This window comes from Aphelocoma coerulescens, chromosome 1 (assembly GCF_041296385.1).
Source record: "Aphelocoma coerulescens isolate FSJ_1873_10779 chromosome 1, UR_Acoe_1.0, whole genome shotgun sequence".
NCBI classification, from domain to species: Eukaryota; Metazoa; Chordata; class Aves; order Passeriformes; family Corvidae; genus Aphelocoma; species Aphelocoma coerulescens.
This window is the reverse complement of record NC_091013.1, coordinates 12,910,035-12,937,318: the sequence shown is the minus strand read 5'-3', so window position 1 is coordinate 12,937,318 and position 27,284 is coordinate 12,910,035. Positions and strand designations below refer to the sequence as shown.

General features: G+C 38.0%; 1 long non-coding RNA gene across 1 annotated transcript; it reads left to right on the top strand.

The window, feature by feature from the left end:
- The first annotated feature begins 843 nt into the window (after nucleotides 1-843).
- LOC138120967 (uncharacterized) lies at nucleotides 844-6,459 on the top strand. Its single transcript, XR_011156023.1, has 4 exons — nucleotides 844-927; nucleotides 1,019-1,077; nucleotides 3,965-4,100; nucleotides 5,394-6,459. It is a non-coding gene; the product is annotated as an uncharacterized lncRNA (long non-coding RNA).
- The last annotated feature ends 20,825 nt before the right edge of the window (nucleotides 6,460-27,284 follow it).

The following is a 27,284-nucleotide window of genomic DNA, read 5'->3' as shown; positions in this document are numbered from 1 at the left end:
TTAAACTCTTTTTTTTTCTGTACACGAAACAGCCTCAGTAGAAAACATGCTGTCATTTTAATTGTTTTGGCTTTAAAAATCACTTTTAGGAATCCATTTGGAAAGCAAAAGAGATATTTCCTGTATCTACTAGGGAAGAAATCACAGAAGATCTGCACACAATCCTATTTTACAGCAGCGCTGTAACTTTTCTCACTTTGATTGAAATTCCTCAAGTTTTGATGCTAGTCCTGGAATGAATCCCAGTACTCCATATATGTCTTTTCATTTTGAAGGGTAGGTATGTCTTGCAGATGTTATTTGGTGTAATTAAATGAGTAAAGAAAATCTTGTCTCTCATTTAATGCAATTGGATGAATTGATCTCTGGCATCCATTTTCCTTGATTACTTTAGCTAGGCAATTTACTCTAAATTGGCCAATCTTCACAATAAAAAAGAAATCACAACAGAAATGAAATAAATAGGCAAAAATTCAGAGTTGCTATACAAAAGTACCATGCTGTGCAAAAGGTAAATAAGGATTTGGTTTGGTTTCAATTAATATTGCAAAGCCTGAAAAAGCTTTCTGAAAACATACTCTGTCTTTTCTGGTGGGATTCAAATGCGTAAATAAAGACCTCTAAATAAAGATCCCACAAATTGATACCTAGAAAGCATTCTTGCTGCTCTCTTCAAAAAGTCAGAGCCAAAGGTGACTACTGCTGTTGTAGCCTTCCTCACCTTGACTCTCTTGGGCCAGGTGAGATAAATCCCACATTTAGTATCTGCATTACAACTTCACAGCACTCAGTTGAATATATGCCTAAGGTCTTAAAAAACACAGGTGTTTTAGATGTGTTTCACCATATTTAAATAGGTTTTCTGATCATATCTCACATACCAGGGAAAACTACCCACATCCAGGATGCTGAGAAAATACCTTGCAAGTATGGATAGCATAGTTTCCCATCAGAGCTGGTAAACGAGTTTCATATATTGGGTTATTTATTTACCTTTTCTTCTGTTTATTGCCTTTAGTCCCAAATATTTCCTTGGCCAGGTGATTAAGGAGATAACACTAAGAGTCTCACAAAAAGGTAAAATTTTCTTTTGGCTATTATCTAGCTTAGATTTTTCCCATGTTTTCCCTGTCAAATTTCCATGAATGGCTGCAATTTTAATAGAGTGATAGCTAAAATTTTACCTGATTTTTGCATTAATTCCACATTAATACACATCGCTCCAACTGCATGCCTGAAAATAAATAAAAAATTAGATAGAAAAATAAATAAACTGCATTAATTTTGCATCTCACCCATTCAAACCCTACAGCTTAATGTCAAAATATCAGTGGTTTGTGAAAAACCAGCATACTTTTGTTGGTGAAAATCTGAGGAGAATGAAGGAATACACCTTGAGAATAAGAAGATAAAATGTCTTTTTCATTTTTAGAAGTATTGAATAAAATGTGTATGTCTTGCTGAGATGAGGAGCTAGTCTACAGGTACTTCAACACCCTTGTTATTGCCAGGCTAGAGAAGAAGATTCCTTACTGTTCTCACTCTGTTTCTATGAATATTTACTCTTTGAAAGGTGTCACTACCTCCATTCTAGTGGCCGAGACTGCCCTGTGGCTTTGAACCATTTTGGTTTGATTCTGTGATTGACTCTATTATTATATTATTCTGTGAACTGAGAAGTAGAGGTTCTTTTCATACATTCATTTTTCCCAGAATGGAAAAAGCAGACCTGTGGCTTGGAAGTACCTGTATTGTGGCTAAATAACAGCATTACTTTTGTCCCTAGTGGAAAATTACATATCAAAAGACATTGTGTTGAATTTGCTACTTCCTGAAGCAGATTTCCTATTGGAATACATCAGTATATACCTACAGCAGGCATTTTAGTAATCCCGTCTCACTATGCAGCAACAGTTTTAGTAAGGAAGGCATAAGTAGCACTCAAATTATTCCATTATCCCAGGTCCACATACCTGCCTTCTCTCTTACCCCTTCCCAACCACAGTGAAGTAGTAGAAAAGGTAAGACTGAATAAAATGCTGGTGGGAAAAGTTCAATTTTATGAACGGTTTCTTAGAACTATGAGACAAGGTCAAGTATAACTCAAATCTCAGATTGCTCCTCTAACATAAATAATTTCACATACATGGATTTTAAATAATTTGGAGCAAGTAACTCAAATACTTTTGGCTTGTAGTATATGTTATATTTAAATTTGTTTCCAGATTTAGAGCCGTAGCAATGACTTTGGAAGATTTCTTCATCCTTGTCACTACTATAAGGCAATTTCACACTTCCCTGACTCTTTAAAGGTCTAATACTGGGAAGTGTTAATTGACCAAATCCTCAGTAAGAGGGAGCGATGTAAGGGAACCTGAAGAATAATTCTGTTTATGAGTTTGACTTGGAAATGTAGGAATGGTCATTACACAACAGATATTCAGAAGGAACAGAAATTAAGCTCTCTTCTATTGCAATAAACTACTTTAAACTCTCAAACAGACTACTTAGATTAAGCAATATAGACACCAGCTTTCTGTTAAATATTACATATGCACCAGGAAAGCTGGTTGGGCCAGGCACTGACATTAATTTGAAGATACACCTTTCTTGTCTCATCCAAATGCTTAGATAAGAAAAGAGAGGCATGGCTGTGAATACAGAATGGAAGGTATTTTCAGGTGTAAGGAAACAGCTACAGTTACCTTGCCTGTAAAAATCCCAGGCCTCTTCCTGGATTTGGCAAACATTGTCATCTGTCTTTGCCCCTGTTGCTGGCAGATGTCAGAAGGTTCCCTTCTCTTTCACAGACAGATGAAGTGAAACCTTTCCAATGAAGTCTGCATGGATCTCAGAGGACATGGAAATGGGTCAGCAAAACAGACCCCTTGTTTAAGTAGACAGGTTGTGGCTATTCCTGCTGAATGTGACAGGTCTCTTTCTCCTGAGTTAATGTTAAAAAAAAAAAAAAGGTTATTTTTTACTCTGTTTAAAAGCATTAGTTCCAGTTCTTGTCTTTTTCACCATAATCTCCACCTTCCTCACTTGAGAACAAACAGAAGAGCCAGTGAAAATCAACCTCCAATTCTTCTCTCAAAACATATATTTGAATACTACTTTCTTCTGATGCTTGCTGAAGCTGCACAACCAGCAAATATCTGGGTAGGAGTAGCCTTATAACAACTGTGCTTAGGGAAAACATGTCACTCTTATACTGTATTGTTGGTTATCCACAGTGTGTTTCTTTTGAAAAATGTCTAAAAATACCTTGCCTTTGGAGACAAAAGAGAAAATGGAACAATTGATATCACAAAGCCCACCCTGACTAAAATTTGCATTTTACCTTTGGCTCCTGAGCTGACAGTGATTTGCATTCTTCCCTGCCCTCCCTCCCTCCTTCAAGTGTAAAGTAATACTTCAAAACTTGAAAATGTGTCTTCCCTAACTTTAAATTACTCTTAATACCACCTCCTCTTGTCATAACAAACCAGGCTTTTACTCCAAGGGGGACAGTGTGGCAGTTTTGACTAGATCAGTGGAATTATCATGGATTATTTTTAACTTTGGTTCCAGCTCTTTGAGTTTTGTTCTGACTGTCTGATTGAATTGATGGGAAAATTAAAAGCAAACCCCAGCTAAAGCAATGGGGTTTAAGGTAATACTAGCCAAGAAAGCTGATAAAAATCTTTTACAGACTGTGTTAAAGACATAAAGGTCTCAGTCCAAGCATGTTGTGACCCAGTTCAGGTATTTGTAAAAAAAAAAAAAGGTGAGACCTGAAGGTAGGTATCATATATTATGACTGGCTTGCAAAACTGTAAAGTTTTTTATTTAATTGGAGGTAGGGGAGCAGAGTTGAGCTTATAATCATTATATATCTCATCTTTTCCTTGCTGACTTGTTCTTATTACAAAAATAGATTTGATCTAGTATGATCTTTGTCACTTTTTTATGTCCACTGGAGGAATGGGAGATGCACAAGGTGAAAGAGTGTAAGAAAGAAGAAGACAAAAGAATAACCAGAAGAAAAAGAACTAGAATCAGAGTAATCTGGATAATGAACAGGAAGAGATAACACTGAGATGGGAATACATGTTTAGGTAGTACAGATTCTTTTATCTCCACATTTTAGACTGTATGAAACTCATTTCCTGGATAAGCAAACTTAATTGGGGGAAGAAAACTAATCAGATCAAAGTTCACTACAAAAATGATACTTTAAAGTGATAAAATAATCCTTCTTTGTTCAATCTTTTACATCTCAATTGTTTATTTTAAAACACAAGGACCTGTAATTGTGAAGATAATGAAGGTATCTGATTTTTTTTCTATCCTTCCTAATTTGTCACTGTCAGCCTGTTGTGACTCCCACTGCATCATGGGCACACTTTTCATTACGAATGTCTTTATATAATCTAAACACTTTCAAAGGCAAATAGCCCTGTGTTTCCTTCCTGGAGAATCCTGGAGCAGTGAAGTGTTAAAATTGACTGTGTCTCTTCCTTTAACTGTGATATAAACATACTAATAAATGCAATGAATGAGGAAAAAGAAATATTAAAAAAAGAATCAGAAGAAGAAAAAGGGGAAACATTGAACATGTTAGGGTAAAAACCCTAAACTGGTTCTGCCCTTCAGGGCTGCGTTAAAAAGCAAAATGCATCCATGTGTGCCTGGCCATTTAAAACAGTCCATCTGAAGCTTCAATATAATCAGGCAAATAAAATTGTTTATGGTTAATTATTCCATTTTTATTGCCTTCTCTTGCTGGAAATTAGCAGGAGAAAAACATTTCTGAGTTGGTTTAATATAATTACTTGAAGGAACAAGGTTTCAGGGTCTAAAGATGGGAAGATTAACACAAGTAATTTTACTCTCAAAATTAGTTTTGGGCTACAGACTGTCTCTGATACAAAGAAATGAAAGAGGTTTTCCTTCATTTTCTTGGTCAGCTTAATGTGAATTTGAGTAGCTTTTTTTAAAAGGATGGTTATCAGATTCAAATGTGCCTATGATCTTGCATAGATGTCAATGCTTTTAGCATCTCTTTAATTTGATCTGTCTTCTATTATGTCAACATGTCATCCCTCCCTTCTGAACAGGAGTAATATGGGATTAACTAGTAATATATAAAGGGATTTTCTGATTAATAAATGAGTGCATAAAAATTCAACCCTGCATAGGTAAATTATATACTAAAAGTGCACCAGTGCATATATATTCATAATTGTCTTTGACAGCCCAATGAAATGGAACATTTTAAATTGTCAGTCAGGAACATCCCTGTATTTCTGGATAAAATAAAACTCAAAATAAACAATACATTTTGATGTTAGCATCCATCAGCATGGATAGTTTTTTAACAGAGTATTTTAAATCTCGTATTACTACAGGCAGCTACGCAGTTTCTGAACACTTTTTGGGGAGCTGTACAACCATCACCAGCTCTATGATCTGCAATCAACTGTACTCAACAACCAAACAAATAAGTCTGATGACTCATTGCATTTTAGGTTTTGTAAATGGGCTTGCAGCCTCACATGAAGCAGATTTAGTACATCTATTTACTTTGGGGCAATTACTTAAAGTTGCTGTTTCTAAAACCTTAATAACATAATAACACCAAGTAGAAAGAATAAGAATAAAGCTCTACAGTCAATCTAGAAAGAATAAAAATAAAGCTCTACAGTCAATCAGGGGAGTGTGAATGAGTGACAGAGTGAGGAAGAGAAAATAATAGATGGTATTTTCCAGCTGACTAGGACAGGTCAATAAGGAAGTAATTGCTTGTAGGATTTCTTTTAGTGGCAAGGACAGAGGAAATGTCATATGTGAACTGTAAATACAACACTGATAAGGTTGGAAAAATTGCAAATATATATCACTATATAAAGTACTTTACACTGACAAAATCAAAAGCCAACTTGTGCTGTATAGCTAATAGGAGAGTTAGGCATTCAAGGATATGATTTTTGCTGAGTTGATGTAGACACCAAGTAAAGGTCAGATGAATCCTGACCTATAAATATGTGTTTCCTAATTTGATAAAAGAATTATTTTCTTCCAGATATAGAGAGCTTTCCTCTTGCATTTTGCAGTGCTATCTTCTTCATCCATGGAAATCAATGTAATTTAATGGATAAAACAATATTTGGGATCTTAGAGTGGAATGAAGAAACCTTTGTTAAGATTTTGCAAGGTAGGACTCAAAAAAGAATGTAATTTACAGAACTGTTGGCTCCCAGAATGGCTGAGAGAGGAAGGCACCTCTGGAGACTGTCTAGTCCAACAGCTTCAGTGACAGGAGACTGCTGGGGGATATTTCAGTTGGATTTTGAATATTTCCAAGGATAGAGTCTACAACCTTCCTGGACAACCTGGGACAGTGTTTCTTCATGCCCACACTAAGAATTTTTTCTTACTCTTACATGGAATTTCCTGTGTTTCAGTTTGTGTCTTCAGCCTCTTGTCCTCTCACTGGGCACCACTGAGAAATGTCTGGCTTCTGCCTTCCTTACTTCTCCCATTAGTTTTACCCACATGGATAAGATTCCCCTGAACCTTCTCTTCTCCAGACTGAGCAGCCCCAGCACTCTCATCCTCTCATGTAACAGTAGCAGTTCCTTAATGATCTTCAGGAGCCTGCACTGGATGTGCTCTAGTATGTCAATGACCCTCCTCATACTCAGGATTCCAGAGCTGGACCCAGCATTCACAGAATCAACTAGGCTGGAAAAGACCTTTGAGTTCATAGGGTTCAACCTATTCCAGATGTGTCTCACCAGGGCTGAGCAGAGGGGAAAGGCTGACAACCTGACTTGATCTGCTGGCAACACTTTGCCTAATGCAAAGTACTATTGCCCTTCTTTGCCACAAGGGCACTCTACTGGCTTGGTCAAACCAGGATCTTCAAGACGTTTTCTGTCAAACTCCTTTTCAGCTAATTGGCCCCTATGTTATACTGGTGTCTGGTTTATTTCTTCCTGGCGATAGGACTGGCATTTTTCTTTGCTGAGCTTCGTAATATTCATGTGTTGTCCATTTATCTAGCCTGTTGAGGTCCCTCCAATTCAGCTGTGCACCCATTTGGTGTATCAGCCACTCCTCCCTGTTTTGTATTGTCAGTCCACCTCACTTTTCACTTAGCCAGACTTTACTCCATCAGCTTGTCTGTAGGGATGACATGGGAGACTGCCAAAAGCCTTGTCAAAGTAAAAGGCAGCAGCGTCCACTGCTCTCTCTTAACCCACCAATCATCCAGTTGTAGAAGGCTATCAAGTTAGTTAAGCATGATTTTCCCTTAAGTCCATGCTGACTGCTACAAATCACACTGTTGTCCTTCATATATTTGGAAAGGCTTTGCAGGAAGGTTTTCTCCATCAATTTCTTAGGGACTGAGATGTGGTTGACCAGTCTGTGGTCCTCCAGGTATTCTATATTTTTCAGAATAGGAGTGTCACTTCCTTTCTTTCAGTCCTCACAAAACTCCCCCAATCAACATGACATTTCAAAAACAATTGAGAGTGACCTTGTAGAGACATTGGCCAGCTCCCTCCACACTTGTGGGTCCATCACACTAGGTCCCATGGACTTGTGTCTGTCTACTCTCTTTAAATGTTCCCTAAGCTGACCCTGCTCTGGTAAGAACTCTGGTAAGATCTTTACCTTTGGTCTCAGGAATCTGGGACTGCTGAAAGCCAAAGACAAAGAAGATATTCAGTACTTTGGTCTTTGCTGTGTCATTTGTCACTGGGTCTTCTGACCCATTCAACAGAAGGGACACCATGTCCCTGACATGTCTTCTGCTGCTGATGTATCTCCTGGAGTCCTTCTCACTGCTTTTCCCAACCCTCATGAGATTCAACTCTGCATAGACTTGTCCTTCCTAGCTGTGTCCCTGAACCCTCAGACAGAGCCTCTCTGCTTTTTCTGGGTCACCTGTCCCAGCTTTTGCCTCTTTCACACTCCCCCTCTATGTCTGAGCTTTTTCTGGGAGTTCCTTGTTCATCCATGCAGGGTTCCTGGCACTCTTGCTTGACTTCCTGCTCAAGGAGATGGATCCTTCTTGGGGAGTGACACATTTCAGTGGCAATTTTACAGTTCAGTATGCCTACATACATTCCACTTTCATGGCTCAAGCCTTAGATTTACTGAGCCTACTTTAATCATGACCTTAATTTTACTAGTGCATTGTTCCATCCCTAATTAGCAAAATAAAATTGCAATACTTTAGCTTGGTAATTAGCCTTCTTAAATGAATATTTGCTTGCTCACCAATTTTAATAAAATCAATGAGGGATATGCAGATTTGGGTTGTTCTAACAAATTAAAATATGGTTCAAGAACTATGCAGGCATAACTAGTGTCAAAGGTGTCATTTCTAAACAACTCGGTTCATCTTTCAAATGAATATTTAAATCTTTTTAGACTATTATTCTTAGAGCAGGCTATGTGGGTTAAGAAGATCTCCCTTGACTTCCCTGACATGGGGCAGTAATGGCTCAGTCCAGGAGCTGACACAGAGCTGTAAAGAAGGTAATCTATGAGGTAGCCAAGCACTTTGCTTTCTGTTCTTTCTGAACACTGGACAGAATCACTTCTGCTTCTATATGGCAGGGGGGACTTACCAGAGGAACACTGTGGTTGTAACCTTTCTTCTTCACTATGCCATTCAAATTTCTTTTTAAAGGTATGGGTGAGAAAACAATGGAATATACACGTTTGTATTGGTCAGACTAAATTTGTCAGGCACTCTTCTTTTGAACTAGTTTTTTGTCTTCCAGTAGATCATAGAGCACTAAACTAATTATTTGGGATTGGGAAATGCAATGAAGAACTCTTGGCCTTGACATATTGCGCTGTGTACTTAACATCAAGGTTTGTGTCTATACATACCTGAATAACCTGCTGCCACAGTGACTGATGTTCGCAAAGTGTTACTGGTGGGATTTTCACAAGGATTTAGAAATCCCCGAACACATGCACTGTCAGAATCAATGGACCAACTTGAAACAATACCAGCATGCAATACTTTTGGAAATCCTTGCCCACATGCTGTGGTGCAGCCAATTGAGAGATGTTATCTACATTTTTTGGTCAAGATGTCAGAAGATCAATAAATACCTCAGTCCAGGGTTAATTGAATAATAAACACTCAGAATCTGTGAGTAGAAAATATATGAGCAGAAAAATGGAGAAAAAAATCAAGGTAACAAAACACCTTAATTCAAAGATTCTCACTAGTCCTTTCATGAAGTAGTAAATTCCCTAAACAATCTCAGCTCAGGACAGGACACTAATCTGGCATAAAGCCCAGGTTCTGGACTCTGACATTTTGCTGCACAGCTAAATGCAGATACTAATAAAGCACAATTTTAATGAATACAGCTTTGGTTGTTGAATACAGAAATAAAATTTCAGTAAAAAATTCCAAAAAATTTAATCATAAATGATCTATTACAAGCTGTTTGAGCACCAGCATTAAATGTCTCTGAAATCTGTTTTCGAAAACTGAAATGATGGGTGACATTTAGTTTATATAGTGGGTAATATAAAATATAAAATAATTTAAAAATGTAATTGGTTATAAAGAGAATAAATAGTGTCTTATAAATATGCTAACAAGCCATTTTAGTGATATTTAGTATAGACATACTTAAAAGCAGTTAATAATCAGATCTTCACATTTAATTATGTTACTGTTTAATGGTGTTTCACTGCTTGATCCCTGAAATTATGTCTTTAAATAATGTTACCCACTGTAATCACTACTGTGCTATCAATTAATATTTGAAATTTTCCACGATGGCAAGAAAAAGACACACATAACATGCTTGTATAATAAAAATCTCTATTAATGTGAATTGACCATGTGAGGCAGAGATTTTTTGTTTATAGATGATTTCAGTGTTGGTGTTCAGCTTAGTAACTTGATAGCTTTCAGCAGGGGATTAAAAATTTTTCTTAGAATGATTAATTTCAAGGCTAATCATATAATTTCAGAACTTTCCGAGAGGACTGTCAAAGGAAAAGGATTTAAATAATCAGTTATCTTGCTGAAAACCCCTTCAACCTGTGAAATTACACAGTGAATAAGAATGAACCAAAAGCCAGTGCATGTAATTATTCATCGTGTGTGGACTAACTTTTATTGAGATAATAACTAAAGATAAGATTTTTTTTTAGGAAATGCCTTTTTTTTTTTTTTTTAAGCATTGTAACAATTTCTTCAAAATAAGCTTTGGAGATATGCCCTCTTTTTGCATATTAGTGTGGCAGTGGAAGAGATGCAGGTAGTGCTAGAGGACTCCTTGCCTTGATGTCTTTTCAGCTTAGTCATTTAGGCAATGGCTTCTGCATCTTTGTCAGTCGAAGGGCACTGATTCAAGTCAAAACAGTTTAAACAGCAGATCTTTGCTACCTGGATTACTCTGAAGAGGACAAGGGCAGTGTCAGATTTGTAACTCTGAAGATCTATGCAATGGAAATGGACCAGGAGTAAGTATGGGAGTTCTGGAGGAGGAGCTTTTCTTCCTAATGAGTCCTAAAATGAGAAGTGCAGTGGGGTGGATCTGCTCCAGGAAAATCCACCCTGGAATAATCCTAGTACAGGAACCCATCCTTTACCACTTGCACTTGATGTGCAGGCTGGGAAAGAAAAAGCATGTTAAAGATGTGGAAAAGAGATAATCCTGCCACCTTGTTGCAGTGGTGCCAAATAGTCCAAGTAGCAGGGAAGTCAAGTAGTTTTCACATTGGCCTGTTTCCCCTGCCCTACTTCTGTTCTCTTTCTCTTTCAGAACCCCCAGGTGCTGAAGGTCAGAAATTCCTATGACAGAAACCTGTGGTATTTTTATGCAGGGTGAATTTTCCAGTGTCCCGGAAACAGACATCCTTAAGATTCTGTTTTGCCTGATCTTATTCATGGTTGCCTTTCCTCTGAGTTCAGAGTCCTTGAATTGCTTGGTTTTGAGAATTAAGGTCCTATGTGTGATCTTCTGGCTTTTGTACAGAATTCTTTGATCACAGAGTATTTTTATGCAACCAACATAAAATAAATACACAGTGTATCCAGAACTGCTAGAAGAAGGTGGGAACCTCACCTATACTCTCAAGAATCATTTAACCAAGCATAATGAGGGTAATTTATTGCTATTTAATGTCAGCAACATAATTCCTAAGTAATGACAAAATAAGCTGCAACAGGTGAAGCAGGAAAGTGAATCTTCATCTGCAATCTGTATGGCTTTTATGACATACAAGCCAAGTGCAGCTACAATCTGTCAGTGTAATTTAAAATATTATTGTAGTTGCCAACCTGGTATCAGCAGCATGATGGAAAAAGGCAGGCAAACGATAACATGCTACATTTTTGTAAGTACAGTGTAGATTAAGCAGTTAGTGTGAAATAGCCTGTTACACTGTATCTGTATGAAAGGCCCATTGAAATCAATGGGAAGGAACTCCATAATTTCAAGATTCCAGGAGGAAATAGTGTCCACAGAAGTGCTAAATTCCCTAAGTAAGTGCTAATTTACTTTACCAAAGACTGAGCAGTGCTTCAGAAGATTTTATACCATTCTTAAAGCTTCCATTTCTTCCCTTAATTTCAATTTCACTTCGGCTTTAGAAGTTTTAATCTCATTTAAAAATAAGATTTTCTCGTATCATTGGCTTTTGACTCTGTAGTTGATATTTATCACTCTCTCCCAACCCTTTGTCTTCTACATATAAATTCTTTCAGTTTATGTTTTTCACAAAAGATGATTGCAATTATTTAGCATAGTGGTCTCTAAATCCTCCCAATTCACAAAATGTGACTTTCATAAGGCCGATTGGATATTTTAGAATTCCTGAAATACAGAAGTGTTCTGTTGGGAAGGGATTTCAGTAGATCCCTAGTCAAACTCTTCCTCAACACTTAAGTCAGCTCAGGGTTTTCTCCAGCTAGTCCCTGAAGCCTCCAAATGCAGAGATCCCACTATATAGGAAGGATGTAGGGCTGTTGGAGTGAGTCCAGAGGAGGGTCATTAAGATGATCAGAGGCCTGGAGCACCTCTATGAAGTCAGGCTGAAAGAGATGGAGTTTTTCATCCTGCAGACAAACTGGCTCCAGGGAGACCTTCTAGCAGCTTTCCTGTATGTAAAGGGGGTCTACAGGAAAGCTGGAGAAGGACTTTAGCCAAGTGCATGCAGTGATAGGACAAGGAGGAAGGAGTTTAAATGGAAGGAGGGCATGAGGGTTGCGTGCTAGTCAAAGAAGAGCCCGGAGGTCTAGCTGCACCCCTCTGGTTCAAGGCGGCTTACTCACAAATAATAGACAGTGAGCTCCTCACCCGAGGGAGCTGTATCTGAGATGGATGTAAGGCACACAGGCAGAGATAAAGAAGAAGGGAGGGGACTCCTCGTATGGATTCCACAGAGAAGGTTTATTGTGAAGGTACCAGAAACAAAGAGTCGAAAATCTGAGGGCGTCCAGAGATTCTTCTAGTGGGGATAGGAAAGGCAAGGATAAGGGATACAGCCAATGAGATAAAGGGAAGGAGGCGGGGTTGAAGTTGAGGGATCCAATGGGATTAACACATAGGCGGGATTTAGGGTCTTGCCTTCAGGGATCAGAGTGGCTGCCGCCACTTGCACTGCCCCAAGGGCAGGTTTAAACTAGTTATTAGGAAGAAGTTCTTTACTATGAGGGTGCTGGAGCACTGGCACAGGTTGTCCAGAGAAGATGTGAATGTCTCATTGTTGGCCAAGGCCAGGCTGGAAGGGGCTCTGAGCAGCCTGATCTAGTGGAAGGTGTCCTGGCCATGGCAGGGGAATTGGAAGTAGATGATCTTTAAAGTCCCTTCCAACCCAAACCATTCTGGGACTTCTGGGCATAATTTCTAGGGCTTGATTTCTCTCAGGAAAAGTTTTCTTTTTATGTCCTTATATGTGACACACCTCTTTGTAGGACAAGATTGAGAGATTGCACAAATAAGATGATGAAATTAATGCAATTAAGAGATCAAGTGACTGCCCCACAAATATTTGTAATAGTACAAAGAGAACTTAAGTAGGTTGACTTAAAAAAAACCCAACAAACCAAGGCCATAATTTTGTGTGCCTGTCTACATTGATTCCTCATTCTCTATTTCATCTGGAACCTTCACACTTTATTCATCTTCTGACATTAATTTTTACATGCTGTGATTTTACCAGCAAAGTTATTATTGTCTTGTTGTATTTTATTGCAAGTGCCCTCAAGGTTTTTCCCCACTCAAATTTAAAATAGTGGAATGTATAAAAATTCACTTCTGTATTGCTCCTTACACCCCCTACTGTCAATGTATTTTTAGACCACTGAAGATAAGTACTGGGTTTATCAGTCTTTGTGCCATCATTCCTGATTCTCACATTCTATTTTATTTTAATTTTGAATTAGAAGCTTTTTCTGGAGTGATAGGGGTCTTCTCTTTAAGTTTCTAGGCATTATGTAAAATAAGTTTCTTATCCATGTTTGGGTTCATTAAAGGTCCAATAATAGTACAGAAACATTCTAGAGAGTTAATTGCATATATTGGTGTACAAATGAAATTTTTAAACACAGATGAGAGGTTTCATAAATCTAATCCATGACAATGTCAATGCATAAAGTTTTTGGGTTTTTTAAAATATATTTTTGTAATCAGAAAAAGAATGCCTTGGTCTTACACCTGGAAGAGTAGAATTTTTTTTAAAACTTTCAGTAAGCTTACAATGTGAAAATACAGCTTATTGATTATAAGAATTCTTATATCTTAAATCTTAAGATTATCCTTGGAGTTATAGTGAAATTTTATTTGCAAAGAGCAGAGGATGGCACTGTTGGACTGCAATTATGAGGTGATACAGACTGCATATCTTGAATTACAACATTGCAGAAATTCTATCAAATGTCTCACAAGAAGCATAAGCAGGAAAAAGATTTACACTATGTTTTTGATCATCAACACTGTGCTTGAACTGTAGCAGTGAGATAGGAAAAATGATACTTTTTTAAAATGGGATGTGGCTGTAAAGTAGGATAATGGAGAAAATGTGGGTGAATAAAACAAAAAACATTAAATCATATAATTTGGGAAATAAATTAGTAACATAACTTTGAAGGGCCTTTCTGGCACTGAGTCCTTAGCTGTGAAGGGCCTGAGATACTGAGTATTTGCAAAGGCTTTGGCTCTCTGAAGTAGGCACCATAGTATCCACAGGCTCTTCAGATGAACTAACCCTTAGAGATTGTAATTCACATAGGATCAGAGGACAGACTTGCAAACAGGTAAACCACTTAAAAAAAATGGACTTTCTTCTCAGATATATGTCTCCATTCCATATTGGTATAGGATACTGCTAGCCTTTCTTCAGATTTCAAGGCAAATTTTTATCTTAAAAAGCTATTTAGTATAGTGAGGTGGGAAGAATCACATTACAGGAATGTTAATATGAATGTTTAAAAAATTTGTGCAGTTAAATAACTCAGTTTTGTTATACAAGAGGTCATCAGCTGTGCAAGCCTCCGAATTTTGCTGTCCATGTGTCATGGACACATGGATAAATCCAGCATTCACCTTATTAATTTCATTCTAGCTAAGCTTATGAAAAGAAAACACAGTTGCACCATTTGTTTGAAAAAATGAAGTTTCACCTCCAATCTGACTGCTGCAGTGGGCTCACTTGGTCTAGGAACCTTTGGGAGACCGTTCTTTTTGTGAGAGTGGAGGGAACATTTGTTGGATACACACAAAGCCATCTTGCAGTTCAACAGGGTTTGTTTTCCAGGATTGCTTATGCTGCCAAGTATATTGAGACAAATTTGGAGGAACATATTGGACTGCCAGTATTATTTGCAGGTTATTATCTCTTTAAAAGCAGATTTGTGAAAAATAAAATTAAAATAGAAGTAGAATTTATTTGAGACCATGACTTTAGTACTGTGAATTTGGCATGATCATTTTACTGCAACTGGACTGGCATTCAAACCCCAAACAACACTATAACTGCTCCTATAATTTTTCGTTATAGCTACAAACCCCAATGAAATTCCATATTTTCTTGGGAGTTTCATGAATTCAAATGGAATTCTCAATAAATCTCAGCTCAGTTTCATTGCAGGGAGACCTCCAAACAAGCGAATCTTGTATGTTTTCAGTTTTCCTAAGAAACCATATTACAGAGTTCTGCAAATACTCATGTTTTCTGTATGTCAATACCATGTCATTGTTACCTTACTTATTTTCCTGTTATGGTAAAGCTCCTTTTTTTCCTTTTCCTTTTTATTAATTTTTAAATTCAATTCAATCATGGGAAGGAAAGAAGAGAGAAATTTTACATTCTGAATGCCATATTTTTTCATGGTACTTTTCTCAGTCATTCCCAGTTTTATTGACTCCTTGGGAACAATGAGTGCTGTGGTTTGCCCCAAATGTTATTTTGTCAGCAGTTGTGGTTTTTTGTCTTTCCAGTAAGAAAGACCATTGTGATTCAAGCAAATTATTATGGTTTTTTTACTGGTAATAACTCCCGTAAGAAGGATTTAATTTTTAGGAAGCCTCTTTAAATTCTCTTTGGCAAGTGTAATTTAATGTTCAAAAATTAATTTACCTTGGTTTAAATTCTCTACAGTCACATGGTTTATGGCCTGAAGGTATCTCAAGGATACTGTGTGACTATTTGTACCAATTTTGTATTACCACTACTCTGGTGACATTTCTGGTTTCTTATGATTTTCACTTTTCTAAAGTACTTACACCATAAACCCTGTCAAACGAACAATGATCAAAAGTAAAAACAAACATACCAACAAACATAAAATTATTGATAAAAATGCAGTGTAATGAGCAGCTCTACCACAGCAGTAAGAATGCTCAAACTTTTCCATGTGCAGTGTCAGTGTGTAGACTTTCTAAAACTGTCATCTTTCCAGAAAAATCCTAGCACAGAAAATCAACATGACAAAAATAGTTTCTAGGATTATGGTGTCTGCAAACTATTGCCCACAGAAGGATGTGGCAGCAGATAAGTAGTTTGATGGAGAAGTAGACAGATTCTTTGACTATTTATCCATAAATGGATCAAAAAATGTCTAAGCAGAGATTACCTTTTAGCATCCCTAATGCAAGAGTTGCTGAGGAGAAGGGATCCCAAGCACTGGCCTAGCTTGAGGGATTGGTTTAACCAGAATCTTGTCTGCAACTGCCCTAGGCAGAAACTTAGGCATTCATGGATGCTTGGTCAGACATAGTAGTGCATTGATTATATTCTTACAGACTGAAATGCAGAGCAAATTTGGGTTCTCATACCATTGCATGTGCTGGTTTTAACATTCAGAGTTTGTGAAGCCCTATAATAATGCTTCAAGAGTATTCGAGACCACTCTCAAATCTTTCTTTAAGAATATTCAACATCCTGTTAAATGAACCTTTTAAAATAAAATGCACGAGACATTTTTGTTTGAACATAAAGTTTTTCTTTGGTTTAAATTTTTAATTGAGTGACATGAAACATTTGTGCCAATAAATAGCAGACACACTAGGACAACTTTGTGCAGTAGCTTATTCATTTGTAGGTCCTAAATTTGCTTCTTTAAGTTATATGTGTAAGCACAAGTTTTATTTACTATTTTAAAAGAGTATTGGGAGACCCCCTCTAATTCAGAGCCTTTGTAATAGTTTCTGAATCCAGTTATTACTCTTGTAGAGTGCTGATTTTAAGAGCAGAAGTGTTATGTCAGAAATGTAAATTTAGATGTTCTTGAAATAACATCCTACAGTCAACACATTTTTGGATAATATAAAAAAGAAACTTCTGGGAGGTATAATAGGCTAAAATATTTGGAGTTTTTAAATTAGTGGGATTAATTCATATATTGCATTTTAAATTTTAAAGCATAGACAGTCAGAAATTAAATGCCAGAATGAAATATTCAGGATAAAATCCCAATTTTACTCAGGCCAGCGACAAAGATTTTATTACTTTCTCCCACTAAAAGCACTGTCTGTACAATATGCATGCTTGCTTTACTATAAATATGTATTGTGTAGGAGCACCACATATGAGGGACAGCTGACAAATGAAAACTGAGGAAAAAAAGTCTTAAAAATAAATTTCAAAAATTTGAAACATCTGTATTTGAAACAACATTTTAGAAACTTTTTCTTGTTCCCTGACTTTTCTGAAAAGCAGGACAAATTATGAGCAATACTTGTGCAGAAACATGAGTGCTGCTGAGCTTTCCACATGCACATAGAGAGCAGTGACAGTCCAGTTTTCCTTATGACTAGAGACAGTCACAAATACTGCTAAAATAAGAGAGTCTTGGCAAGGGTTTTTTTTATCCCCCCATTTTCTACTTGTTTTTATCTAAAGTACCACAAGGTTACGTTGTACCTGCTCCTTGATTCTTTCTATAATAGCTTCTGTATCCTGACTTTCCAAAATATGTACTCACAGCAGCAGTCCAGGGTAATTGGTCAGTGTGAAAGGCCATCATGGTTTATGGGGCAGCAAATTCATTTTAGAGATAATTAAAGACTATTTTTATCTCATACTATTATTTTTCTTGTTCAAATGCTTCACAGCAATAGAGGAGACTAGGCACTGCTAATGATTTCTATAATTGTCACCAAAGCAAAAAGAGATATATTTATTTTAAACTATCTGTCTAGTGCTATTTATACAGTAGCACAGTAAGCAATTACTGTATACTAGGAAGTTCATGTGAGAATAGTAAGACCAACAATCATGTAGCAGGCAGCTCTGAATGCCTGCAGGGATTAATATTTTTAATCTTATTTAAATTGATATATTTTCACATGTGCAGCCTGCACCTCTGATAACTTTAATCCCTGCAAAAGTCTTGTCCCCATGATAGGTCCTCAGGAAACGGAGGTCATTTCAGCAGTGAAGCATCAGGGGTGTGAAGGAAAATGAGTAGGCTATGAGGGCCAGAGAGGGGAAGCTCTTGGAAACAAGAAAGCTCTAAGATAATTTTCCTCTTTGGGTATATGCACATGTATAATCTGTTATGAGCCACAAGCTATGCTTTCTTGATTTTATTTTTTTATTACTACTTTCATTATTTTTTGTCTTTGTTTTGTTATGATAGATAACCCAAAAGTTATGCAGAAAAATTCCTGGTAAAATATGCAAAGATAACCCTCATATGACATTCAGAGTAGTATGGTGATTGAAGATCTACAGTACAAAATACTTCTTGAAACAGTAAAATTTCCCAACCTACAAGTGAACAAGTTTTCATGTCTTTTGAAAGAAGTTGAAAAGAGCATACCAAGAAATTTGTCATTTTGATTGCTATTTCTTTTTCCCTATATTGATCAAAATATATATTGTGACTTTGGAATACTCTACTTATTAACAGAGCTGAATAGGATTTTCCATCAACATTACTTCTCCTTTAAAGACAAATTCAGATTTTGTATTCTGAAAATAGAATATTAAATACCCACTTTTCTAAACCTGTTTGAGAATTGTAATTAGAAAACTGAAACGAAATGTATGTCTAATAGTAGAAAAACTGGATGGATGTAATATAAATGAAAATGCAAAAAAAGAGAAGGTATTTCTGTTTTCCTCCAATCTGATTTTAACTCATATTTATAGACTAGAGAGGACTTAAAATAAGAATGACATTTGTCTTGGAGACAAAGAGCTCTCTCTATGTTTTTTTTTCAGTCTGGCAGCTCTTTCAGTCTTATCATTTTATATAATGATGAGAAAGAGGCATAAAAGACTCTCCTGGCTGCTAGGTATTTCTCCCAATTAAGAATTTCTCAGAAACAAAATTTTAATGAAATATGTCTCATATGTCCCCACAAATACTTATTTTCAGTGGATTTTTTAAGCAAAACTACTTTTCTTAGTGTTCTGCTGGGTCTTTCCTCATTACAATAAAACCGTAATTTACTGGATGAACAATAGGTAGTACTTGTTGTTTGAAATGCTGGTCATCAGAATTTTTTCTCCATGCAGACACTTCACTGCAGCTTTAATAAAATACCTTGTTACAGCAGTATTAAATCTGTATTCTGTTGGCATGACTTTGCATTCTTTGCCAAGGGCACTTCAGCTCATTTGTATGACGAAAAGGTAGGTAGGCAATTCTGCGTTCACCAACTTGCCTATGATCTGCTGGCAAGAATATGGAGTTTATACATACAGAATCTCAGCTTAATGACTGACTGAGCAGGACAGATTTTTACAGCTTTGGATAACAATATATTTTTTACTATACTGTGTCTGTCTTCATGCTTTTTACTTGAGATACAAAATATACGCCTAATTTTCCCTTTAAATCTTGTGTTTGCAGACAAGAGATTTTTCTTTGTGAGCTGTCCAACTTTCTGTTACAACTTCAATATTTTAGATGCACATGGTTGAATACCTTTAAACCCTGCTGGCACTGAATAGACTGGTGTCACGGTTAAGCATAGTTTGGGTTTTTAGTTAAAGAGGGCTCCAGCCACAGAAGTGATTCTTTGCAAAGAGGTGCTTACAGCTTCCTCTGTGACCCGACAGAACCAATCAACTGGCTAGTTTGAATACTGGCATCTTTTTAAAGCCACTTAAGAAGCTTGACACGCCTCTGTGATCCACATTTAAGAATGGACAAACCCCAGGAAAGCTCTCTCTTGCTTCCAGCTTTTGGACAGGTATCTGGGGGGCCTGTGTGGCCCAGCGGGACTGGGCCGGGCCCTGCTCGGCCCGAGCCGGCCGGGACACGGCCATCCTGGAGCCGTGCGGCCCTGTTCCACCCGCAGCCCTGCTCCGTGCAGGCAGCCTGTGGCACGGCTCGGCCAGGCTCCCCTGCCCTCCAGTGCAGCCAAAATTCATCTGAGGCCGCTGCCCGGCAAAGATCATGTGCCAACAGTGAGAGGTGAATTCCAGCTGTGGGGCCTGGGTGAGATTAACCCTTTCACTCCTGTAAGATTCTCCAGAACAGATGAAGCCTGCAGACACCAATCCTCTCCCAAGTCAAAGGAAAGAGAAAGGTGAAGGCACGTGAAGAAAACACCATAAAGACGCCAAAGTCAGTGATGAAAGAAGAGCTGAAACCCCAAGAGAGGAGAAAGAGGAGATGCTTCAAGTCTAGAAGCTGAAATTCTGCTGTAAAGCTATGGTGATGGACTGTGATACATCAGAATATCCGCTGTAATTTCATGAAGCATGGGGGTGGAGTGTTCAAACAGCAATTGTGAGCAGAAGTACCTGTGCTGAAACAAGCAACTGTTGAAGTAGCTGTGATTTGATGAGAAGCTTGAACAGAGAGAGATGAAAGTGATGAAGACCCTTGCTCCCAGGGGAGGAGGAGGGCCTCTGTTCCTGGAGATGAAGATGCTCCCAGAGATAGGTGAAGAGAAACTTTGTTTCTAAACAGCTCAACCTTAAAATTGTACCCCATTAGCTCAAGATTGGACTCTCAAAAGCAGTTGTGGGGAAAGCTGTAAGTCGAGGGAAGGGACTCTCTCTCACATGTGAGCAGAGAACCAACCCGGGCGGCTGTCCCGCTGTGACATTGAAGCCATGAGAGAACTATTTCTTGTGGAGATGTCTCCATAGCATGAGCAAGAGAGACTCCTCTCCCTAAGTGAACTGAAAAAAATTATAATAGAGGTGGTAAACTGACTGAAAATCTCAAGGGTTGTCTTTTTACATGGTCAGTGGGAGAAGGGAGAAAGGTGGGGGGAGGAAAAGTGTTCTGAAGGTTTAGTCTGACTTTCTTTCTTTCTTTTAGGTCTGTTAATAAACTTCTTTATATTCCTTTAAGTTTTGTGCCTGCTTTGCTTTCTCCTAATTCTTATCTCACAGAAGGAAAATGAGTAAGTAATGGATATTTTGAACCAAACCACTACAACTGGTGAAAGTTGGAACGATTTTTCTCTAAAAAATGGGAATTGTTCCTTTATATAGAATGTGGAATATTTCCAATCCCTTAACCATTTTTTTTTTACAATATAAGATTTTACTAATTAAAAAGAACATTACATTGGATTGTTCTTAATAAGCTAGGCATATAACAAGTAGAGTAAAAAAAAATATTTGGACATCTTTTATGGACCTCACTAATTAAATACTTTGAAACTGTTCTTGGCAGCATAAACTAGCCTGAACTATATCATATCAGGTCATTGTCTTTTTCTGTCTTATATTATTATTCTTTTTATGCGCATCTGTGATAATTAACATTTATTTCTTACCATGCCCATCTAAATTTGATCTGAAATTTATTAAAACTAATACAATATCTTTCTAGGCCAGAAGTTTCCTAAAAGATCATAGCATGTTAGCTTTTTAACAGTTAAAAGCAATTCTTAGATGGATTCAGGTGTTGTATCATAGCATTTCATAATATTTTGGTGCATTTTATGAGTTACACTCTCACATTTTTATCTCTATATATTTAAAGTTATATAGATATAGTTTTATGTAGTGTATATTGTATGTATACACCATACACTTGTAGAAGGCCTCTCCTCAGCACGTTATGTAGATAAAGCCATGAAAAACAGCACAGCTGTTCCTAATGCCTGTCACCAGTATGATTGACACCTGAGACAAATTCCTGGCTGAAGATACTGGAGAGGAGGCTAAATGTTTGGCTGCACATCCCAAACCCAGTGGATGTTTGTGGGACAACAGGGAAACTTAAATGCTGGTGATGATGACAGATATCAAATAAACAAAGTTCAGTTCAGCTTCAGATTCCAAAGAGCCACAGCTGATAGGGAAAGTATGGAAACTGTGAAAACCAATCAACCCTTCTTTGCTTTCTGGAAAGTCATTCAATCCTTCAGCTTTCCCATACAATTATTAGTCTTCAGCTCTTGGTCAGGTGTTGGTGTGCAAGCCCATCACAGGTGGATTTTTGGTGGGCAGGTTCGTGTGAAATGCTGCTTTTATGTAAATGGCTCAGTAGAGTTGAGTAAGTTAAAGGGAGTTGTATCTGCTGGTCCGTTTGCTCTGCTGTCTCCTAAAATCTGAAACTCCTCTCTTGGACCCAGAGGAGACATGAACCAGAAGTGTGATCATTTAGGAAAGGTAAGTGCATATGTGGACTGCAAAAAGCTTTCCTTGTGTGAGGATAGGGCCACATCAGGCATTGTGCATTACCTATGTAACCCTCAGTGATGCTGACTCTTTAACACACTCTACTACATGCTTAGAGGTCTGCTCAACCAAGCAGAAATGAGACAGATGGATGGGAAGCCTGAGTAACATATCTCAGACATAATAAATCTATTTTTGATATGTAAATAGGTGAGAGCTGGGCTGTGGTTAAGTCTAACATGTTCCCGAACTTGGAAATAAATAAAAAACCTATAAACAGTTATGATCAAGAAAATATGCCTGATAAAATCAAGACTTTGAAAGAGTTAAATGGTGAGGATTTAATGGTGTATAGTGATTTAGAAACTAATGCTCTCTGGAGCCAGAAGCTGCCTAAATGCCTTGAGAGGATCAGTAGTCAGCCAGGGAAAAACAGGTTACTCAGAGAAAATAAACAGATAAACTCCTTGAATTTTTAAAGTGAGATTACTGTGGTTGCATAAATATGTGCAGTTCATTTCATAACTATTTGCTGAAATGGTATGATAAGAAATGAAGAAATTTGGTGTGACCCAAAACCTGCATTGCTTTGGTAACAGTCACTGTTGTGAGGAAACCTCTGTGAAATTTCTTGTATTTTAGGTGGTGATTATAGCCTGCAGAGAGATTAGGGAGAAAAGGATGAGATACCCATGGGTGCTTGGAGATGCCTGTGGAACAGAGGCAAAGAAAAGCCAGGGAGATTTTCTTTTGAAAGCCTTAGGCTAAATGTCTGAAGAAGTGAGTTGAAGGCAATGGAGTGTACTCTGAGCTTGCCTGCACATTTAGAGAGAAGATAAGAGCAGACTCTTCCCTGTGCTGGAAATCTGTCATGTCACTACAAGACATTATTCCCTCAGGAAAAGCAGGCATGGTGGTGGTGCTGTCTCATCACTGTGGATGTATATGGGGTGTTTAGGGGTTGAGCATGGGGAACATACTGAGGGAACAAGTCTTTCCAGAAGAAAACAGGAGAACATGGATGAAGAACACTTTCTCTCCACCAGCTCTTTCCAGTGTTTCTTTCCAGTTTCTGATACTGTGGCTAAAATCAGCTCCATGTCAGCAGAATCCACCTGGGTTTCCAGCAGTGTAACTAAGATTAGATTAAGAAATTTTGTCTATATCTATAGCTATCTATACCTATATATCTGAAGTTTGCTGGCATTTCCTAAATAAATCTACCTTTAAATTTATCTGTAATAGTACTGTGCACTAGAATCATGACTTCTTAAGGAATCCAGTGAATTGTGGCAAGTCCTAGCTGCAGTTTATTTGGCTCAGTCTGTTCACTAGTGGCAGTATTTAGTCAATGGCTGAGCAAGGCTGCTTCCTCAGATGGTGTAAATCAGCCCAGCACCACTGACTTTAATAGATCTTTGCCAATTTACATCAGATAGGAGCCTCTCTTGCTCTTTCTTCCCAAAATTTATGAGGATTATGGAGATGAGCTGTAGCTCTAGTGGCAAATGCATCATGTATATGTGCCAGGTCTCATGCATAGTGTGATCACTGTGCTCTCCAAATCTTTACAGACATTCTATGATATATCTGATGACTAAGTAGTGGAAGTCAACAGAAAGAAAGAGTAGGCATAGCATATGGATTTTTTCTTTGGGTACTTTTCCCTTATCTTTCTTTCAGCCTAGGGATGAAGGTTAAAATTGTACTCAATAAATATTTTTTTTGAGTTATTGTCAGAGACTGAAATATTATAGTTTATAGCTGGGAGTGGGCAGCCCTCCCTGGAAAAGGGATGGGGCACAAGCAAGTGGAATTTGGATTTTCTGATGCTGACTTGCCAGTGTCTTTCTGATTGCTGGGGGTCTTTTTTAGCTCCTCTACAAATGCTCTTCTCATCATGAAAGCTGGTGGGAAGGGTCTTCAGCAATGCTGGTTCTGGTGGGATGGATGATGCATGTTGTTAATTGAAGTTGGATCATAGGTAAAAAAGTTACTGGTGCCTGGCTGTGCTTTCACCACAAATGGGGCAGTCTTGGTGCTGCACATCTGACTCTTCTGCCCGTTTTGCTGCAGATGTGCTTGGCTGGGTGCCCTGCCCTGAGCTCTTCTCTGCTCCTCTTCCTTCTTCGTGATGCTGAGAATGACATGGCAGGAAGGAGCTGCTCTTGTTCAAGGGCAGCCACAGTGGCAAAGACGGACCCTCAACACCAGCAGACCAGATGGAGGGGAGCAACAAGATGTCATAGGAACCCTTGGATAGGTGATATGGTTCCATCTGCAACCCCTGTCACCTCTCCCTGTCCCCCCCCACTCTCTCTCTCTCTTCCTTCCTTCCTTCCTTCCTTCCTTCCTTCCTTCCTTCCTTCCTTCCTTCCTTCCTTCCTTCCTTCCTTCCTTCCTTCCTTCCTTCCTTCCTTCCTTCCTTCCTTCCTTCCTTCCTTCCTTCCTTCCTTCCTTCCTTCCTTCCTTCCTTCCTTCCTTCCTTCCTTCCTTCCTTCCTTCCTTCCTTCTCCTTGCCTTTCTACTATTAAACAAAATACACACATTTTTTGGCATCAACATCTAACCTTGTTTAGTTTTAATTTTGTTTCTGGGAATATTTTGAACCTTCTAAATTCTTTCTGGTTTATGCACAGAGACTTAGCTTGCTTTGCTTTTCTGTGTTTAAACCAGATCGTAACAGTTATTAACATTTGATTATTTGTTATTATATTTGTAACTCTTTCTTATTGGATTTGTAACATCTTTACACCTGGGTTTTTTCTTTTTACTAATATCTTCATCATCAAACTACTTTCATAATTTTCAAGGTCTGAGCATTCTCGTCTCATAGCTTATTCATGTGCTGCCTACCAAGGACTGAAGACCTAAAGGCTCTGCTGAGCTTACATTTCACACAGAACTGCTAAGCCTGTTCTGTGAAAGTTGTATATCTGTGAACTATGGTAAAAATAAAAACTTATACTAAGAAAATCAGAACCCTGTGAATCCCGAAAGCAACATTTATTGTGTCTCCAAAGAAGACTTCTCTGAATAAATTTAAAATTTCTTTTTTAGATACCTATGCTTTAGTATCAGAGAAATAAAATTTATGAAACAGAGACAAGGAAGGAAAATAACAAGTAAATACAATTTTCATTTAAGAGGTCACTCGATCACCAATACCTATTTCTTTCCTTTTCCTCTATGGCTTAGAAATAGGAAAAAAAGTACCTTGGAAAAAGTTGAACATGAAGTCTCTATCATTTTTTTGTTTTTCTTACCTCATGGTATATTTGAGTTACTTCCTCTTGGTTTTCTCCAGAGACCAAAACTGATAATAGTTATATTTACTTTGCTGTTTGCACAACATCACTGAGGATGTCAACTATGAAAGTACCATCTGCCATCTAACTACTAGCAAAGAATTAAATTTAAACTTATACTAGATGAATTTCTATAAGGTTGATGACACAAATACCTTCCCAGCGACTTCTGATCAGAAAGATCTCACTTTTAGGGAGAAGATGGAGTTCTTGAGGACTTACGGTTCTGGTTCTGGCCCCAAGAACAGCAACAGGCTCTGCCTTTCCCTACTGGAAAATATACTACTAGTGTGAAGTGGGTACAAGTGCAGGTTAATATGATGGACATGAATGCTTTCAATTACCAAGCAAAGAAATATATGAAATGCCAGGAAATTACATGGGAGGAGATAAGAAATTGCAGTAGTGCTTGAGCAAGTGCTCCTGACCAGGGAAAGCAAGCCCCTCTTAGCACTCCAGCCCTGATACAGACAGAAATGGGCCCACAGCTCTCCATGGGTCAAACATATGCTAGAAACAGAGAACTTTAATATTACAGCAAAGGACATATTTGTCTTTTGGCAACATTTAGTTCCAGCTCAAATGAGGCACCTCAGTGCTTAACACAATGCAAACAGAAAGACATTTTCCTCCTGCGGACCTTGTAATGCAAATAGACAGCCCATCCAAAGAGTAGGAGGAAGAGCTCTCCTCAATTGTACACACCAGATTATATTGCTTGTTAATTACATTAAATTCTGTTCTGGGGTTTGGCAATGGAAAACATCCTTATTTGTTTCACCCAAGGTCCACCCCTCCTTCTGGAAACCAGTTCCTCCCAAAATACCACTCAGACTCTAATATGCTAAGTTGCTGAGCAGCAGATGTCAATGGAAACACTGTAGGAGGAGAGCAGGACTCTGTTTTGTTGATCATTAATAACAGAGACACATGATAATAACAGATTCACATGACTTTTTAATGGCCTCAATGTTATTGTCTGCTCCTGCCTATATGCATGCCTCCTACCTGATGTTTACTGCCTTAGTTCCAGTTAGAAATCATGGTAGAGATAATTTATAATTATATAACTACCAATATAGACATTTTTCTGTTCCATTTTTCTCTCAGTTTCCTATATGATTCCTATATGACCATGTCTGTTTACCTCACTGAAGAAGTCTGAAATCCACTCGACAATTTCAAAATAATGAATCAGAAGAGGATTCGAAAGGCATTAAAAAGCTGGTTTGTTCATGAAAATGTGTCATGAAATAGAAATTCTGTACACAGCTGTCCTGAATGAAGGCGTGGCTGATCTTGCTGGACACAGAGAAGTAGCATAAGAAGCAGCTACAATAAACACTTGAGAAAAACTCTAGAACAGATGACAGACATCGAGTGCAACAAGAAGTGAGGCAGCCATAAGAAATTAAGTTTTAATTTGGTGCCCATAGAACAGTTTTTCCTAACTCCAGAAAGACTGGATAACCTCATGGGGGAAAGCAGAGGCACGAGTACTGATCTCTTCGCTCTTGTGACCAGTGACATGACTTGAGGAAATGGCATGAAGCTGAGTTGGGGGATGTTTAGGTTGGATATCAGGAAAAAGTTTTTCACCAAAGAGGGTGGTTTAGCACTGGAACAGGCTCCACAGAGAAGTGGTCACAGTACCAAGCCTGAGTTCAAGCAGCATTTGGACAATGCTGTCCATGTTCCTCCATGGTGGGATTCTTGGGGTGTCCATCTGGGCTTAAACCATGACACATGTTCTGGGCCAGGACTTGGACTTGATGATCTTGATGGATCCCTTCCAACTCAGCATAGTCTGTGATGCTATGAACCAGAACGGTAGGAGTTCATCTAAATGCAGGGCATGTTCACTTGCTAATCTCTGGCTTATTAACCAAGCTATTTGTC